This window comes from Primulina eburnea, unplaced genomic scaffold, assembly GCF_022965805.1.
Source record: "Primulina eburnea isolate SZY01 unplaced genomic scaffold, ASM2296580v1 ctg772, whole genome shotgun sequence".
Taxonomy (NCBI): domain Eukaryota; kingdom Viridiplantae; phylum Streptophyta; class Magnoliopsida; order Lamiales; family Gesneriaceae; genus Primulina; species Primulina eburnea.
Genome location: NW_027331542.1, coordinates 90,286 through 97,252, shown reverse-complemented (window position 1 = coordinate 97,252; position 6,967 = coordinate 90,286).

Here is a 6,967-nt window from a genome sequence, read left to right as displayed (position 1 = left end):
TGACTTGTCATTTACTGTTGTTTACTCTGCGCCTTTACTCTGTGTTAATTGTGGATTTCAGTTCTCAGTTCTTATTTTTAGATCTTGACCAGTTATTCCCTGCACTTTTTGTTAAAAATAAAAAAAAATCGTTTATTTATTTTCATTGCATGTTAGAATTGTTAGGACTAGTCATGGATAAGCTATTGTGAAGCCATGATGAAAATAAAATCGTGAGTCTGAAGCATGAATGTATTCGTAATTACTTGGGAGTCACATTTTATTGCACTGTCATGTTTGTTGATATTATTGGTGCTTAGAGACTATTTGCGTGCCTGTGATGCTAACTAAACGAGAGAAGTCTGATTTTTAGTAACCCTTACATGACATTGACTGACACTTTTGCAAACACAGAAATGATCTAGGCATTCTTTCTCAACGGCTTTGGGCCTATCTTCTTTGTTCATTATCAATTGTTTGCCCATCGAGCTTCGAATAGATTTAGATGCTTAACTTTTCTTTGTGCACCTATATCATATATCATTTTGATTGAAAATTGCATGTGACTGGTTTGTATGAGTTGACTAATGGATTGACGGAATCTAGAACTTGTTTGGACACTTTTCGAGGCGAAATACGGATAATATGTGACATAGGAATGATTTAGGCGATCGTTGGAACCGTTCAAGCCTTCGAGCCTACCTAACGAACATGAAATATCCCTAGTGTCCCATTTTGAGCTTACTAAAAATCAAGTGGTGTGTGTCAATGACACACAATTAGCCCCCACTTGTATCTATTCTACATCCCAAAACAACTACCTAATGAAGGTTATACACTTAATGTCCTACCTAAATTTTGAGAGAAGTAAGTTCATTGGTGTTGGAATGATTCAAACACTCCTTGAAAAGAAAAAGAGAAAAAATGAATGTACAGAAAGGAGTTCAAAAAGAAGAAAAACAATGAAAAGAATGAATCAAAAGTGGTGAGAAAGAAAGCATTTGAGAAATGATAGATATGAATGAAAAGGAAACAATAATTGGGTGGTGGTTGAAAAGAAAATGAAAATGAGTGAAGTTGATGAAGTTCAAATATTTCTCTCAAATTTTGATCTCCATGCCTTTATTGTAGCCATGAGCCGTAGCCTAACGTTACAAGCCTACAAGACCTATTAACCTTGTCACATTTATCCAATATACTAGTGGAGAAAAGTTGTTCCAGTCAAGCTTATGGATACCTGATAAACATGGTTAACGAGTATAGACTTTATTCATTTACATGCAAGCATCTCATTGTGTGACATCAGCTTGGGTATATTTGTGATGAATATCTTTTGAGCCAAACAATCACCAATAAAGCCCTTTGTGATCTGTGTAAGTAACTGTGTATTTTAATGAAGTGTAAGTTGCACCAAGCTGAGGACTTCTTAAGTTTATGAGGCGATTTGGCATTGTGAATCTATTTGCGCATTCGATGAGGTAGATAAACATTGACATACCACACACGCATGTGACTCTCGAGTAAATACGAATCACATGAAAATAAATGAATCTGAGGCCACTGTCACTTTTTGCATATCTATGACTATAGTTGTTAGAGTTTATTTCTTGCTTGAGTCTGCATTCCTATTTTTACTTTTATTTTGCTTGGGACTAGCAAAAGTTCAAGTTTGGGGGGGTTTGATAAGTGCAAGAATTGCACTTAATTTTACTGTTAATCCATTTGATCTATGCTGGTTTCGAGCAGATTTATGCTTGGTTTTTGTTGTTTTTGTGTAGTGCAGGGAATATACAACTATGGGATATTGGAGAGCAATCAGGGATGTTTTTGAGCATAATATAGCGAAAGAATCAGAGTCGCAGCGCCACAACAAGCGCTGCAGCGCCACAATTTGCGAAAGACTAGCGCTGCAGCGCTACAAGATCAGCGCCGCAGCGCCAGCATGCCGAGAGACAAGCGCCTAGGCGCTGCTCAAGCAACGCCGCGGCGCCTCACTGCCGAAGAACAAGCGCCTAGGCGCTAAGGGACAAGCGTCATGGCGCTAATGCTCACGAACGACGGGCGCCTAGGCGCCGCGACGCTAATGGCGGCGAAACAAGACTAAATGGACTTCGACTTATGGCCCGGCGGAGGAATTAAAAAAAGGAAGGAAGGGTTCAGAATGAGGGATGCCGTTTTGTGGACGAAAAATACAGGGAGAAGAGGGGGAGCGAATGCGAGACAAAGGCAAGACACGCGAAGATCAATTACAAAGACGAAGAGCGATGAATCTGGGGACATAGACGACACTTCGGATTTATTATCTGTCTTTCGTGTTTATCATTTCTCGTATTTCAATGTCTAAAACTTTGAACATGCGTTGTTTTTATTTCAATTTCGTCATGAACTAACTTTCTAGTCTAGAGAATGACGTAGCTTTGTGGAAACGATAATTTGACTCGGTTATTTATATGATTGAATTCCTTTTTGTTTAATTGTGTTTCTTTGTATTGAGTTGACTGCAATTTACTGGCCATAAATTGTATGATGTCTGATTAGTTCTACAACTCGGGAGAGGGACTAGGATTATAGATCATTAGAGACACATCGTTAAATGTTTATAGCGTTCGAAAGAAATATAACTTTAGCGAGGCTTAGGTAAGAACATTGTCCGCATTTATCAATTAAACATAGATCTTTATTAGGAATAATTGAATCGAGGTTTGATAGATACAATTTATTTGTCACTTGGGAAAGGGGGAATAAAATAATTAAGTATTCTTGGTCATTAAATAATTGGAATTCAGGAATATAAATTAAACTTGGAATAATTTTCGTGGAAACTTAGTGAAGTCATTTCTCTAGATACTTTCTCTCCTTGATATTTTCCTCTATCCGGTATTAGATTAATTATTTGTTTTCAATCTATTCGTTTAAGTAAATCAACCATTCTATCGAATTGTCAAGATAAAGTTTGGACTATTTTAATTACGATCACTATTATACATTTATATATACACTCCTCGTGGGATCGATATCTGTACTCTAACCAGTACTAAAACTTGACACCGTACACTTGCAGTAGTGAAAACACCCAACAACACTCGACCCTTTGCGACTTCTCCCACCTCCCCTCGGGCTCCCTTACTTCCATCACCTTGTCACGAATCCCATCCAGAGGAACATGATGATAATTGTCCTCTGCCCCTGGTCTTATCATCCTCCCTCTCGCCCGCGCCTCTCTTCCTGCTTCCTCTTTCCGCTCCCTCAACTCTACTTCCCCCAGGTCGGTTCTCCATCCTTCTGTACCATTGGACATCTTCCAAGTTTACATATTTCTCAGCTCGAGCCAACATATAATCATAGCTCGACGGAGGCTTCTTGGCTAGCGACTTGAAAAACTCCCCTCCCCTCAGTCCTTGTGTGAAGGCACTTATCATGATGTTAGGAGTAGCCGCTGGTATCTCCAGCGCTGCACTGTTGAAACGCTGGACAAATTCTCGTAAAGTTTCATTCCCTTGGTGTTTCATCACGAACATGCTCAAATAATTTTTCTGGTGCTTCTTGCTGCTAGCAAATCAGTGCAAGAAGGCAACTGAGAAGTCCTCAAAAGAACGTATAGATTTGGGCTGCAAAGTGTTAAACCACTGCTGGGCTGACCTCAACAACGTGCCTAGAAAAACCCTACACCTGACTCCATCCGAATATTGGTGCAACAGAGCCGCTGTAGTAACCCGATTCCTAATTTGAGTTAATTATCGGATTAATTATATTTTCGGTGGGATCGGAAGGACCGAACAAGTTTGGATCGTCCGATGAGTTCGGATCGTCCGATGAGTTCGGATCGTCCGAGCCAGTGTCGGACCGTCCGAGACAGGTGGCTGGACACGTGGAAGGGTTCTGGACACGTGGTAAGGTTCGGATCATCCGATTGGGGTTCGGATCGTCCGAGACAGGTGGCTGTACTCGTGGAAGTCATGCAAGGATCGGATCGTCCGATCAGAGTTCGGACCGTCCGAAGTGTGCCGGATCGGAGCTTCCGAAATGGTTCGGATCGTCCGAACATTAGCTATAAATAGAGGCGCGAGGCTTCATTTGTGACTCGCCAATTCAGAGAGTTCCATAGCATTTCAAGCGTTTCTGTGAGATTCTAGTCTTTTTCCGAGGTTCGGGCACTAGCGGGGAGCTGCTGGTCTTGTAGCGGAGCTGTGCTCTAGTTGGGAGCTAGCGGCATCAGTGGGCTAGCGACGGACGAAGGTTTGGAATTGTATCAGTATTATCTCAGGATTATCTAGTTAAGTCTGGTAAATAAGTTTTTGTGATGGTTCTCACTTGATGAATAGGCTTGGACTAGACCTGTTGTCTGGTTATTCCAGTGGATTAGGATTGCTGTGATAGAGGTACGGAAGTACTATCCGAGATATCCTGGTCGAGTATACATTCTTATATGTGTTGCATGATTATGTGGTGCATTGATATATGTCATATGATGCATGCTATTATGTCACGTTTATTACTGCATGTTGCATTTCATGTTGAGCCGTATCTCCTTCGAGATAGCCTTTACTGTTGAGCTGTATCTCTTTCGAGATAAGCTATATATCTTGTGGGGCCGCTCAGCCCTGTCTTGTCTTGTGGACGCATGGACACCGAGAGTACACAGTGGCCGACGGGTCCGGAGGGCTTCGGTGATCCGGGTCATTTTAAGTCCACGTCTGTTCTTGCAGTGGATGCAGTGACCCAGAGGTAGGACCGCGCGGCACTATCCACTTGGCGCCTCTAGACTGAGCATTTTGAGATCTTTTGTGATTCCTGTTTCTTGACTACCCTGGTATCATATCATAGCATGTGCATTTCATATAGGTTTGTATACTCATGCTTTTGTACTGGGCGTTCTTATCGCTCACGTCCTCGGTTTTGTTTATCTTGGACACCCCATTTCCACGGGGCAGGCCTCAGGTTGGATGGCTCAGGAGGAGGAGGAGGACGTTGAGTAGCCGGTGGAGTTATTTATTCAGTACTCTTTGATTCGATATGGTTGTACCGTATACTTTCTTTTCATTCTGAGTTGTTATGGATTTTCGATGGGGTTGTATAACTATCATTTGTTGACCTTTTCCGCTATTATCTCTGATTGTTATTAATTAAGTTAAGTTGCATGCTTAGTTCTTGATTAGTAGGTGATTCTGGAACGGGTCACTACATTTATGGTATCAGAGCATGCTTACGATTTTGGGATATAGATTCTGTTTTGGGATTTTCGTTGACCATTTTACCATTTTTCCCCATTCTATCTTGTAGCGATGGCTGACCACTTTGGTGATGAGAGTAGTCAGGGGAGTGTAGGTCGTTGGGGCGACCAGGATGATCATAGGCGTCATCGTGAGCATCGTCATCGTCGGGATGGTCCTAGGCGTTTTGATTTGCATCGTTTTATTCAGATGGGGCCTAAGCCTCTAGTCGGTGGAGAGACTCCCGATGATGCTGAGGACTGGTTAGAGCGCATGGAGAGTTGTTTCCGTGCATTTCAGTGCACCGAGGAGCAGAAGATAGAGACCCTTAGCTTTCTTCTCGAGGGCCGTGCGCGCAAGTGGTGGCGATCGACTTCTGCGCCGATAGTCCAGTCCCAGGGTAGGGTGACTTGGGCCGATTTCCGTGCAGCTTTCATGCAGCTGTATTTTCCTCCAGCCCTTCGCCAGGCGAAGACGATTGAGCTCCTGAATCTTAAGCAGGGGAGTATGTCTGTTGATGAGTATCAGCAGAAATTCTTCGAATTGTTACCCTTCGCTCCTCATATCAGTGGCAGTTCTGAGGCCAAGTATGACCATTTTCTCCAGGGTCTTAACCAGGAGATCTTTGACCGAGTCACTGTCTGTGATAATCCTACTTCTTATGATGGGTTAGTGAACCGGTGTCGCCAGGCAGAGATCAGTCTCCAGCGTGGTAGGGCTATTCTTTCTTCTAGACCTCCGAGTACTTTGAGGCCTCGATCTCAGTCGTTCAAGAAATCTGGTTCGTCTTCTTCTGGATCTGGATCTCGATCTAGCGGTGTTTTCCGTTTTGGTAAGAAGAAGGAATCTTGTGCGCATTGTGGGAAGAACCATCCATCGGAGCAATGCCGAGCAGCCGCAGGAGCTTGTTATCAGTGCGGAGAGATGGGGCATATTAAGAAGAATTGTCCTCAGTTGCGAGGTGGAGCAGGATCCAGTTCTGGATCTCAGACGACTGTTCAGCAGAGGAGGCAGGGTCAGGCAGTGGGTAGTTCGAATCTTCGACCTCGTGCCCAAGGTCAGGTGTTTGCGCTGAACCAGGATCAGGCTGCAGATGAGACCGAGAGAGTCATAGCAGGTACTTTTTGTTTATGCGGTATTCCTGCTTTTGTTCTTATAGATACCGGAGCATCTCATTCATTCATTTCTGCACGATTTGTTAAGCGTCATAAGTTACCGTATGTTTCTCTAGACGTTATTCTTTCTGTTTCTACCCCGATGGGTCATTCGGTTTTAGCCAAGCGTCTAGTGATGGGTTGTCCTTTAGATTTCGAGGGTAACAAATTGACTGCGAATCTTATGATTCTGGAGATGGAAGACTTTGATTGTATTTTGGGTATAGACATTTTGACTACCTACCGAGCTACTGTGGATTGTTACCAGAAGCTTGTTCAGTTCCGGACGACTGAGAGCTCTAGTTGGTTTTTCTATGGTGAGGGAGCGCGACCTCCGATGCCAGTGGTATCTGCTCTGAAAGCCTGTCGTGCTTTAGAGGCGGGCGGGGAAGGCTACCTCATCTATGCGATTGATACATCCACAGGTAGTGTTGGTATAAAGGATATTCCAGTGGTTTGTGAATTTCCTGATGTTTTTCCAGATGAGATTCCTGGTTTTCCTCCGGTTAGAGAGGTGGAATTTGGCATTGAGTTAATGCCAGGGACTGCACCGATTTCTCGTGCCCCCTATCGTCTTGCTCCGTCAGAGATGAGAGAATTGAAGCAGCAATTACAGGATCTTCT